Source organism: Macrotis lagotis, chromosome 2, assembly GCF_037893015.1.
Source record: "Macrotis lagotis isolate mMagLag1 chromosome 2, bilby.v1.9.chrom.fasta, whole genome shotgun sequence".
Taxonomy (NCBI): Eukaryota; Metazoa; Chordata; class Mammalia; order Peramelemorphia; family Peramelidae; genus Macrotis; species Macrotis lagotis.
In genome coordinates this window covers 34,919,013-34,932,656 of record NC_133659.1, presented here as the reverse complement: position 1 = coordinate 34,932,656, position 13,644 = coordinate 34,919,013, and the positions used below count along the sequence as shown (strand labels likewise).

The window sequence follows — 13,644 nt, the reverse complement described above, 5'->3', positions numbered from 1 at the left end:
GATTGATAGAAACAATGACTGAGATAAATATTCTAATTATGTGATACACAATAGGCTCTTAATATATTTTTTCTCTTTTTGCAGTATATACACTGGACTCCTACTTGCTCTAATGTGTGGGTCTTTGCTCAAGATCACATGAGGTAGGGATGCCCCCATATTCTCCTGCCTAGGATGAGCTGTAGGCACTGATAATGGAATTTTTAAAGTCATTTTTGAAACTATGCGTAGACAGGCGAATTCTTTAAGTCTTTCGTCACACCAGATAACATGATTTGTGAAGAACTCATCGATTTGCTAAGGCTTTTAGGATTACCTCTTTTCCTCCTCTGTGGCAGGATAATTTTTCAGGTTTTCCATGCTTGAAAAAAAATTGACCACTTATAAATGAATACCCACATTCCTTGGAAAAAACCTTCCCTGATCTTATCTTCAGAATATGCTATTTTAAGTTTTTTTACATTAATTTAAATGTCTTATCCTGAATAATATGCAGGATGACTTTTTAGTGAAATGCACTTAGGTATCTTATGTATGTGGAAAAAGATATACTTATCATTGGAATTCTGTACAGAGATACACTTTATTGGTTGGCATATATTTTTTAACTTTAGTCCCTGGTTAGTTTCTCATTCACCTTAATTGTTATTTGTATGTTGTTAAATTCCACTGGAGGAATCCAGGTGACTCCACTGTTTGTTAAAAAAAAATTCTGATTTCCTAATCTCAGCTAGGTCCTTATTGCAACAAAAAACCTTTTAATTTGACAGGAATAGCATGTTTCATTGTTAGTTCTCTGGAATGGTGGGTGCTTATTGTATTGGTCAGAGCTGTCTATCTTTACGATGTAATTTATAATTTACAATGTAAGTATATTAATTGTTCTCCTTGTAATGCACATTTCATTCTTTGAATTTATTTATTTATCATTAATATTCTCTTTAAAATTGAATTCCAAATCCCCTCTCTTTTACCAATTCCTTCCTTATCCATTGATAAGGCAAGCAATATAATATCAATTATATATATGTATTCATGTAAACGTAGGGATGGCTATGTGGTATGGTGGATAAAGTGCAAGTCCTGGCATCAGGAAGACTCATGCTCCTGTGGTTTGTGTGGTCTCAGACATTTACTTGTGGGCCTTTAACCCTGTTTGCCTCAGTTTTCTCATCTGTAAAATGAGCTGGAGAAGGAAGTGATAAACCACTCTACTATCTTGACCAAGAAAACTCCAAATGGGACATGCTTGAAAAGCAACTGAACAACAACACATCATGCAAAACACATTTCCATTTTAGCCATGTTGCAAGAAAAGCAAGACCCATAATGAAGTATGAAATCTGAACTGTTTTGTTTATCATGAACCCTTGAGAAGTGTCTTGGAATACTGTGTTGTGTAGAGCAGCTAAGACTTTCACAGTTAATCATTGTTACAACATTATTTTTACTGTATGCAATGGTCTTCTGGTAGTGCTCACTTCCCAGTCTTTCTGAGACCATACGACTCCTCATTTCTTTTTGCATTATAATATTCTATCACAATCATATAACATGTAACAACTGCACAACACATTTAGAGCATATATGTAACAATTCATGTATCAATTATATACACATATCATATACATATGTAAACAATACATGTATAATCATATAACATATTTAGAGCAACTTTTAGTATTAATACTAAAAGAGTTGCTCTAAATATTTTTTGTACAAATAGATCCTTTCCCCCTTTTCTTTTATCTCTTTGGGAAATAGGCATAGGCAGTGCTAGGGTATGCCAAATAATAAAACTGATTAATTAGTCATTGTTAATGACAGAAGGTTAAATAGATCTCCCATTAGAAACTCTGAGGGTGGGATTACATAATATCATCAACTGAGAGCTAGAAGAGACCTCATGTTACAGATAAGGAAAATGAGACCCAGGGGCTCCAATAATTTGCTCAAGTTCACATGAGTAATAAGAATCAAGGATCTGAACCAAGGTCCTCCGACTTCAGAGTCAATGTTCTTTCCACAGTATGTGCTTCTCAGTCAACAAATGTTAATCACCTATTATATATATATATATATATATATATATGTGTGTGTGTGTGTGTGTGTGTGTCTGTGTGTGTGTATATATAATATATATATATATATATATATATATATATATATATATAAATTAGTCTCTGCGCTAAGCAGTAGGACTACAAAGAAAAGTAAAAGGCAGTTCTTCATACAAGTCTTATGGTCACACTGGGTGGGAGGAGTTTTTAGGGGAGTCGGGACCTTTCTCTGCCACTACCAGAGGACTATAGTTACTGTTGAGTGAATCTTTTTTCCTATAGAACCTACTTTTACCATTCAGTATTTTGGCTTTCTTGAATCAGAGTTAATCTCAGATGAATAGATATTAACCTGAAATCTTAACCCTGCTTACCCTGTGCGATCTAATGAGATAACAGTCTGTGATGATGCAGTTGTCTTGCATCAGGGGAGACATGACTGAGTCCTCAGAACTGGAGAGAAGTGGCTAAGGGGGGAGAGGACCATGGGGGATGTTGTGTGAGTTTTCAGATGACCAATTAGAGGAATGAAGAAATTCCTTCCATGGGAAAAGGAAATCACTGACTTTATTCTCATTAAGAGGGTTTTAATGATAGCACATAAATGAGATGAAAAATTACCAGGATATTATTATGGGCCTGAATCAAAGAAGGCCAAAGCATAGATTTAGGCTCATTGATCTCACCTCTTCTGTCCCTCAAGAGTCTTCACCTTGTGGAAATAATGCAGAGAGGAAATAATGTGGAAATAATAAAGAGAGATGAGATGACTTTGTAGCTTCTGGGATTGTCGACAGTCCTAAAGGCTTTATACAGTTACAGATGCTTTCAGACTATCACTAAATTTTGAAAGTGATGTGAGGGAACTATTTCATTATTTGTACACACATATATACATATGTGTGTATGAAATACACAGTTGATCAATGATTAAATTCCCATGTATAAGTAAGCCATTTACCCTTCTGGGTCTCATTGTCCTTTGTTAGGTAAGAGAATTGGACTTAATGACTTTTAAGGTTCCTTCCAGTTCTAAATTCTATGCTTTTTTGACACTAAAATTGAGTTATTTGGGGATGGTTCTCACAGTATTATGGTATTAGAAGGGCCTTTAGAGATCTAGTCTAACTTCATTTTACAGATGAAGAAATTGAGGCCCAGAGAAGTAGAATTACTGGTCTCTGTATCCATTAGCTGGAACTTGAATCCAAGAATCTTTGGTTTCACTGCCAAGTACTTCCTCCCCCATTATATCTCATTGCTACTGCATTTGGCAGTTGATGAAAGGAGAAAATTTCCTATATTGTATAATTTGAGAATATGATAGGGTAGTAGGCAAAGGAGGTTGGTTTTGAAAATTTTTGATTGAGAGGTAGTAATAGTTTTTAGTGGAAGAAAGTCAGGTCCCTTATTTTGCTACAACTCTTACTGAATTAATTTCTACTCAGAGACTAATTTTGTCTGGTATCATTTGCATTGGAAATATTCAACAGAGTGTTGTCAAGATAGAAATTAATTTAATTTATTTTGTACACAATTACTCTGAGTTTAGTGTTTTTACTAGATATAAAGTGTGTGTGTGTGTGTGTGTGTGTGTGAGAGAGAGAGAGAGAGAGAGAGAGAGAGAGAGAGAGAGAGAGAGAGAATATATTCTATGGCATAGTTTAGTAAATTCTTGACTTTATTTTATAATTTAATTTTTTGGGTGTCCAATAAAGTCAAAGATGAAACAATACAATTGTAGACCTAATTCTAACTTAAAAAAAGAATTCTTTGCTTACATGAAAAAGATTTGAATTTTGGGAAGGAGTAGAATGTAAACTCCTAGGCCATAATATTACTAGCAAAAAATCTAAGGGCCACATAAGCACCATTTAAATGTTGTTTGAATTCAATTAGAAAGGACATTGACTTTGGAATTTGAGGAACGTGGTTTGAATCACATCTCTGAATCTTACTACGTATATGACCTTTGACAGGTCATTTCACTTTCTGGGTATTTAATTTCCTCCTCTATAAAATGAATAAGTCTTGAGGCCCCTTCCAGCATTGAATCTATTATCCTAAGGACTCAGAAAAAGTAGCCATGCAATCTTGAAAACATTTATAAATAAGAAAGGGAAGTTTAATCATAGATTGCCAATATGCCTTCAACATTAAGAGAACTGTTTTCTAAATGTTCAGGGAAAAGACAAATAGGACTTCCATGTAAAAAAGGAATTTAGTACAAAAGAATTAGGAGGCTTTCACAAAATGAAATTTTGATTACATAATCATAAATTTTGCTGAGGAGAGAGGGAGAGAGAGGGACAGAGAGACAGAGAAACAGACAACACAGACACACAGAGAGAAACAGGGATAGAAACACAGAGAAAAAGAGAGAGACAGACTGACAGAGACAGAAGGAGGGGGAGAGAGACAGGCGACACACAGGCGACAGGTGACACACAGGCAGATGGCACACAGGCGGACGGCACACAGACAGTTGGGGGGCAAGCATTGCAGTAGCTTAGGCAGAAAGTTAGTGGGGAGAAGAGGATGGACAAGAGAAGTGGAGATGGAGGGAACAAGATCTGGCAAACAGCTGAATGTGGGGTAAGAGGAGTAAGATGTCTAGACCTATCTCAAGGTTGAGCACCCTGGTGATGCCCAGGAATTTGGAAATCTGGAATTTTAGTCAGTAATTTGGAAATAGTGGGCTTATTATTTTATGGAGTTGAGTGGATTTAAAGTTGATTTAAAGATTTGATCCAAAGAATGTCGATTAAAGAATCACTGCCAACTAGGAAGAAAATCACTCATGGTGTACCTAGTTCCTTGTTCTATTTAATGTTTATCAGTGATTTGGATGAAGTGATGATGAGAAGCATAATGATGATATCAATGTGCATAGCATTTATATATATATATATATATATATTCTCATATAATCCTTATAATAATCTCATGAGGTAGGTGCTATTTTCTTTTTTTACAAATAAAGAAACTGAGGCCAAGTGACTTGCCTAGTTCATATAGCTAGATCTAGACTGATTTTTCTTGACTCCAAATCTGACACTATCTGCTGAACCACCCACCTGCCTCTGATGTGAATCCTGCTGATAGTTGGAAGGGACAATGACTAAATAGATGAATTGAAGAGGGTTGGCAGCTTCCTATTAGCATTAACTAAATACTGGGCTACACCAGAATGGTCAGCACTTTTTTTCTGAATCTGGTAATTAGTAGAGCAAGTGTGTCCAGGAAACTTATCTTTAGGTGTGTGAAGAAGGGTCATTAATGAAGGAATTGGAATAGAATTCTGGGAGAGGGGGTTAGGTGGGGGAGTCAGATAATGTGACATGACTGTGTGGAAAATGGGAGTCCTATGGTTGTATCTGGGTATGGATTCCCAGCAGTTTTGGGGGAGTCTTAAGTGACTTATTGGGTAAAATTTAATTTAGAGACTTCAGAAGAATGAAGATGAGGTGTTTTCTAGACATGGAAACCAGGTCTGTTTAGCTGGCCAGAAAGATTGAATGTGCCCTCTCAGCAGGGTAACCTAAGTGCTTTGAGGACACTGCTAAAAGAGTCCTTTCAGCTGTGATATATCAAACAGCTTAGTTCTGAGTTCCTTCTTGTTTTTGTTTCTATTGAGGCAAAGAGAGTATCTGGGATGGGGAGGGAAAGGAAGTGGAGGCTGAACTCATATGATGTGTGAAATCAGAACATAACTGGGACTCTGAGTTGGACCATTCATGTGATGGAGGGAGCAGAATCAGGATCCCAAATAATCATAGCTAGATGAAACAAGGGGTCAGATATAATAAATTGATGTGGAATAAGTATCAAGTCTAGCACTTGGTTAAAAAAAAGAATCAATTGCTGAAGTAGAGCGTAAGAAAACTTGGGTTTGGAAGTAGTCCATGGGAAGACTTGGGTTCTAGAGGACTGCAGACTAACATGAATCAACAGCTCAGGGCTACTGAGAAAACTAGTGTGGTTCTATGTTCAATTGATATGACATGGGGTGGCTAGGTGGCGCAGTGGATAAAGCACCGGCCCTGGAGTCAAGAGTACCTGGGTTCAAATCTGGTCTCAGACACTTAATAATTACCCAGCTGTGTGGCCTTGGGCAAGCCACTTAACCCCATTTGCCTTGCAAAAACCTAAAAATAAATAAATAAATAAATAAATAAATAAATTGATATGACATGATGGACTAATTACCTTTTAGATGCAAGAAACTACTAAATTCTATGGAAACAAAAAGAGAGTCCTTTCCCCCCAACAATCTTACAACTCCATGGGAAAATTCAATAACCACGAGGAAACTGGGAAGGGAGAAGAAGAAGAGTGTGCTAGCCAGCAGGATGAAGATGAGAATGGTTGAGACCAAGCAGAGCAGCTGGCAGCAAAGGAAGAGATGTATCTGCAGGATGGTTAAGTCTTTCAGTGAGAGGGACAGAAGCAAATGAGGGCACAGATGAGGGGTGAGCAGCAAACCTAATGCAATCTCTATAATGATGAATTTTCTGGTGATGAGTAGAAACTGATGGTGGAATAGAAACTGATGATGGCGGAGTTGAAACCACCGAATGATTGGTGGCAAATGGAGGGAATAAAAACACAATCTTTAGAATTAAGAATGTAATCATCTCTGTCTATTTGTCTTATTCAGACTCCAACCAGAGTAGTGTATTCAGCTTTAGGCATTCCATTTTAAGAGGGCATGACAAGTTGGCTTTAAGAGGGCTATGGACAAGGTTCTGGCAATCTACTCAGAAATTGGATAATATGAGGATAATTTTGGGACTGGATCTGGGTTTTCATTTGTTAAAGGGACCTCTTGGATGAGGAAATGCCCTCCCTCAGAGCAGATTTGCAAATTGTACTCTTAGAAAGCTGCTTAGAGCATTCATTGACACAAGTAGTAGGAGTCAGAGGTGAGACTTGAACCTACCTCCACTATATACCAATTCTCTATCCATTACATCATGTACCTTCCTCTGATATTTGGGTAAGTTGGAGAAATGAGGTGGAGGTAGAGGTATAGGTCAGGAGCTCTTCTCCTGGCTGTGGGGTCTGTGAGTGTCAGGCCAAAGAAAAGCTGAGGAGTTGAAGGGGAAAAAAACAGAACTATAAATAATCCAGTTAAAACCACCGGGTTACTTCCTGAACTGTACATCTAAGGAATAAAAGGAACAGGGCTCTTTTTACAGTTTATGATGATGGGGGAAAAATGAAATCAAAAGATTTTATCTAAATAATATGTAGATAGCTGGGTCCCACTCATGGCATGGTTGGATGAATTCATGGTCGCTCTATTGGAAGATGTGCTTATATAAAACATAGTAATTGGCTCCAGCTCAATGAAAACATTCAGTTCAAATTCAAATAATGTAGCCATGGGGTGTAGTTCTGATGTTACCTGGAAGTGACTGTGGCAATTCTAAATTTTTTTTGTATTTCAGCAGAACTCATCTGACAGTCACCAGAGCAGTCCCTTAAAATGTTGAGTCAGTAGAGCATCATATACTGCTCTTGTTGAGAGGAGAGGGGAGAGAGAGAGAGCAAGAGAGAGAGAGAGAACGAGAGAGAGAGAGAGAGAGAGAGAGAGAGAGAGACAGAGAGAGCACTTTTTCTGTGAAAAAAAGGTTTGGATAAATTATCTTGAATGAATAAGACTATTTGCTTCTACCCCATTTCCAAAAACAATCTAGAATATCAGAATAGGAAGGCGCCTTGGAGATCAATCCACAGGTGAGAAATCAGACTTAAAAATGTTGACTTGTCCAAAGTCACACTAGTCAGAAGCTAGTAAGTTAAAGTTTTTCTATCAGGATTCCTAACTTTTAGTATAACTTCCATGATGATACTCTGCCTTTTTTCAGTCTTCATTCCTGGATAATTGCTCCTCAGTCTCCTTCCAGGATAGTATATGGACGTGTGCATATGTAGATGTGTACATATGTGGTTCAGTGAATTGCCCAGTCACATAACTAGTGTCTGAGGATGAATCTGAACTCAGACCCTCCTAAATGCAAAGTCAAAGTCAACTCTATTTCCACTGCACTATCTAGCTACTCCAGATATATATACATATATATGATATGAAGAGATGATAGAGATAGAGCTGGTGCTCTATCCACTGTACTTCCTAGTTGCCCGGCTATAATTTATAACTATGTATCCAAAACAGCGGGATGAACCCCTTTAGCCTCCACTGAACAAGACTGACTTACTTGGACAAAACTTGTATTTTCCTCTTTGTCCCACTGACGCAATCTTTGTCCCGGCAAGTGACAATAAAGGTCCCTCCGTGAAGACCAGCGGATGACAGGAGTCAAAGGCTCCTCTGTTTCATTGCAAAGTTCGGTATTTAGAGGACATAGGGCAGTCTGCGCGCCCGATCCTTTTTCGCTTCTGCGTGGTTGTCCCCGCCGCTGCAGCCGTCCCCATGAGGGAGATCGTGCACCTCCAAGCCTGGCCATGCGGCCACCAGATCGGTGCCAAGCTCTGGGAGGCGATCAGCGACGAACATGGCATCGACCCCACCAGAAGCTACCACGGCGACAGCGACCTGCGGCTGGAGAGGATCAACGGTGGGCAATACGTGCCCCGAGCAGTCCTCGTCGATCTCGAGCCCGGATCAATGGACTCTGTTCGGTCTGGACCTTTCGGACAGATTTTCAGGCCAGACAACTTCGTCTTCGGCCAGAGTGGTGCTGGAAACAACTGGGCAAAAGACCCCTTACACAGAAGGTGCCGAACTGGTTGACTCAGTATTAGATGTTGTAAGAAAAGAAGCGCAAAGTTGTGACTGTCTCCAGGGCTTCCAGCTGACGCCCTCTTTGGGTGGTGGCACTGGGTCTGGGATGGGTACTCTATTAATCAGCAAGATCCGGGAAGAGTATCCAGACAGACTCATGAACACTTTCAGCGTTGTACCCTCCCCCAAGGGATCGGACACTGTAGTAGAGCCCTACAATGCAACCCTCTCAGTACACCAGCTTGTAGAAAACACAGATGAAACCTCTCGTATTGATAATGAAGCCCTCTATGATATCTGCTTCAGAACCCTAAAATTGACCACTTCCACATATGGTGACCTGAACCACCTGGGGTCAGCAACCATGAGTGGTATCACCACCTGCTTGCGTTTCCCAGGGCAGCTTAATGCTGATTTGCGTAAGCTGGCGGTAAGCATGGTCCCCTTCCCTCGTCTGCACTTCTTTATGCCTGGCTTTGCTCCACTGACTAGCCGTGGTAGCCAGCAGTACCGTGCTTTAACTGTGCCAGAGCTCACCCAGCAGATGTCTGATGCAAAGAACATGATGGCTGCTTGTGACCCGAGGCATGGGTCATCTTACTGTGGCAGCCGTGTTCAGAGGCCGTATGTCCATGAAGGAGGTAGACCAGCAAATGCTCATTGTTCAAAACAAGAACAGCAGTTACTTTGTTGAATGGATCCCTAACAATGTGAAAACAGCCGTTTGTGACATCCCGCCGGGGCCTGAAAATGTCTGCCACCTTCATTGGTAACAGTACTGCCATCCAAGAGCTCTTTAAGCGCATTTCTGAACAGTCTACAGCCATGTTTCTCAGAAAGGCTTTCTTACACTCGTGTGCTGGAGAGAGCATGGATGAAATGGAATTCCCTGAAGCAGAAAGCAACATGAATGATTTGGTTTCTGAGTATCAGCAGTATCAGGATGCCGCAGCTGAAGAGGAGGGAGAATTTGAGGAGGAGGCTGAAGAGGAGGTGGCGTAAAGCTGTGCATCAGTTACTCTGTAAATTATGTTGAAAACTGAATGAACTCTTTTTATTCACTCACAAACTTGTTTTTCTGATGTTCATGTCTTGCTGCATTCTGTACTTGCTGTTTTCCTGTTCTCTTGACATCAAATGCTGTACAGATAACACCATTAAAGCATTTTTCTTAGTGCAAAAAAAAAATAAAGGACATAGGGACCTATCAGCAGAAAAACAGATGGAGATGATCTTTCTAAAAGAGGGTCAAAGTTAGAAGTTTCCCTAAGACAAAGCATTATTTTTATTTTATTAGAATTTTTCAGATCTATGAGAATATTTACCGAACACTAAAACTTCATTGACTATAATTTAAGCTTTATGATAGGGAAGATCATTCATGATTTTCTAGGGGTTTAAAATTGATCTTTCTGAAAATCAGTCCTCTTCATACAGATGTCATTTAGTTATACCGTTAAGAAACATTTCTAGTTGATAGAATGACAGGGGTTGATGTTTTCTATGGTTGATCGTTTTTTTTTTTTTGTAGTCGTCATATAGTTGTACAAAGATCAGAATATGTGAAAGAGGACTATCTGGCAAAAAGATTTTCCAAGTTAACCTGCCAATGACTTTGTAGGAAATTCACTCAATTTATGCTTTAATTGATGTCATTTCACTGCTTTCACAAGGTTCTAATGAGAACCCGAGTCAGTGGAATAAATTGTCGGATGATAAATTTAGAGCTGACAGGGATCTTTGGAGGTATTTGACTCTGAAGAGGAAGCTAAGGCCCAGAGAGTTTAGACAATTTTCTCAATCTCACGCACAGAGTAGATGTCTGGTCAAACCCAGATGTTCCTGAGGTCAGGTTCAGTATCTTATTCATGACTCCATAGATTTCAAGGGAAGGGAATGTATGTTTTAAGAATCATTACTGTGAATATTATTTTACATATTTTTATTTCAGCAAAACTGGTCTATGAGTTGTTCCTAGGACATGCCACTTATATGCCACTGCTATATCTCCCCTGCTTGGCATGAACTCTCTCCTCATTTCTGTTCTGAGAATCTCGAACTCCTTTCTTTTTAATTAATTAATTAATATTTTTGTGCAAATGATTTTTTAATACATTACTGAAATATTCTTGTTTAAGAGTAAACATAATACCCCCCCCAAATATAGACCCTCATGAGAAATAAAGTAAAGGAAAGAGAAAAAAAACGTGCTTTAGTCTGTGTTCCAACGCCACCAGCTCTGTCTTGGGTGGATCACATTCTTTATGATAAGTCCATCACAAAAGCTTCTTCCATATTTTTCCACTGTTTCCCTTGCTTATCACAACTCCCTCCATTCATACCTCCTCACCACCATATACTTACTTTATTTTCTCTCTCCTTTCACTCTGTCCCTCATCTAAAATGCGCTGTAGAGTAGCTGAGTGGCAAGGAAGCCTGATCCCTGGTCCTGGGGTCAAGAGTCCCCTAGCTCACATACCACCCCTAAGGCCCAGCAAACCACCCAGCCTCGTGATCCCAGACACACCACTCAATCCCAGCCCCTTGAAAGAAGTAAAACCACTGACCACTCTCCCCCATGTTCCACCTCCTCCTCCATCATTCACATGGCCCCTTCCCCCGTCCCCCTTCTCTCATTTTTACTCTAGATGTCTATACCCCATTGAGTATATATGCTGTTTCCTCTCCTAGCCACCTCTGATGAGAGCGAAGATTTCCTCATTCCCCCTTGCCTTCCCCCTTTCATATCATTGCAATAGCTTGTTGCAATAATAAAAAATCTTATTATAAGAAATATCTTAGCCTATTCCCCCTCTCCTTTCCCTTACCCCCATTACATTTCCCTTTTAGCCATTGACTCCATTTTTACAATATATTATATCTTCAAATGCAGCTCTCTTCTGTGCCTCATCTATAAAAGCTCCCTCTACCTGCTCTATTAAATGAGAAGGTTCATATGAGTATTATCAGTATAATTTTTCCATGCAGGAATACATGCAGTTCATCATCATTAAGTCTCTCATATTTTATCCTTCTTTTCCATTTTCTATGCTTCACTGGAGGCAGAGGCGGCGGAGGTGGAGGAGGCTAGGGTATTGCAGGCATAGCACAGGGTATTGCAGGCATAGTGCAGGGTAGAGAGGGAGGCGGAGGAGGAGGTGGAGGCAGAGGTGGAGGCGTAGAGCAGGGTATTGTAGGTGTACTAAGCATCCTCCTCTGCCTCCTCTTCTACACTGATTTTTTTTTTATTTTAACAACATTTAAAATTGCGAAAAAAACCGATCCTGCCAATGGATCATTGTCCTATTCATATGACCACAAGTTCGCTGATTTTCCTTATTTCTTGAATTTATTTATGACATGGCCTTTGTGTCTAAATCATGTACCATTTTGATATTATTTGGAAAAATTTGGGGTTATTGAGTTATGTGTAATTTTCTGTTTGATCACTGCCTACTTTTCTCAGAAGTTTTTGTGAAATATTAATTCATTCCTCCCAGTAAGAAACAGTTTTTAGTTAATTGAATTCTATGCTCCTGATTATGAAGATCAAATGCTTCAATATTTGAAAAGCATTTAGGATAATACTTAAAAAATGCTTCATCCATCCTTTTCTTCTCCCCTTCTTTGATCTGTTCTATTAGTTAATCCTTAATTTTTTAAAAATAACAAATTACTTTAATGATTATCAGTTGGTAGTATATTTTGGTAGTATATTTTGGTAGTATATTTTGGTAGTATATTTTGGTAGTATATTTTGGTAGTATATTTTGGTAGTATATTTTGGTAGTATATTTTGGTAGTATATTTTGGTAGTATATTTTGGTAGTATATTTTGAGATCTGGAAACTTATTACCCTGGAGATTCTTGACTTTTTGTTTGCATGCAATTTATTATTTTTCCACCTAAATATTACTTTGTTGGTTCCATACAGCATTGAATAGATTGATTCAGTTCATATTATCATTTTTATTATACTGGCTCTATCTATCCATGAAATGTGAATATTTCTTTAACTCTATAGGCCTATAATTATTTCTTCAGAGACAGTTGAGTTTAGAAGTGTAGTGAATACATAGACTCCCAGTGCTATAGTTTCTCCAATTATTTTGAGTGTAATTACCCTTTTCTATTTTTATTGTTAGTGAACAAATGCAGCATTGTTAATGGTTTACATATATTTATTTTATATTCTGTAATTTTGGTGAGTTTATGAATTATATCCATTTCTGTAATTGACATTTCTAGCGTCCTTTAAGCATACCATACCTCAAAAAGGAATAGTTCTGTTTCTTCCTCATCTGTACTTATTCTCTCAATTTCCTTCTTCCATCTTATTGATATAGCTAGCATTTCTTTTTTAAATTTTATTTTACTTTTCAGTTTCATGCAAAAATTACTTTCAACATTCATCCATTTGCAAGTTTGTGAGTTCCGCATTTTTAACCCCCCATTCCCTCCCCCCTGCCTGCAGTGGCAAACATTCTGGTAAAAGTTGTATATATACAATTGTGTTTAACATTTTCAAACTAGTGTTGTGAAAGAAGATTTTAGAACTTATGGTGAAAAACCATGAATAAGAAAAAAACATAAAAGAAGTTGCAAAAAATAAGCATGGAATGATTTGCTCTACTTTCAGACTCCATAATTTTTTTTCCTGCCTGTGGATGACACTGTCCATAGCAGATATCTCAGGATTGTAGTTAACATTTATAATACAATATTTAATATTAATGGTTATTTCTTTATTCTATGTACTCCTTACTTTACTGATGGTATTATTAGAAAGATGCTTAACTTTTATCTATTATATATATTGTTTGCTCTTGGAT

At 38.3% G+C, this 13,644-nt stretch overlaps 1 pseudogene; it reads left to right on the top strand.

The window, feature by feature from the left end:
- The first annotated feature begins 8,499 nt into the window (after positions 1–8,499).
- Positions 8,500–9,993, top strand: LOC141510969 (tubulin beta-4B chain pseudogene; annotated as a pseudogene).
- The last annotated feature ends 3,651 nt before the right edge of the window (positions 9,994–13,644 follow it).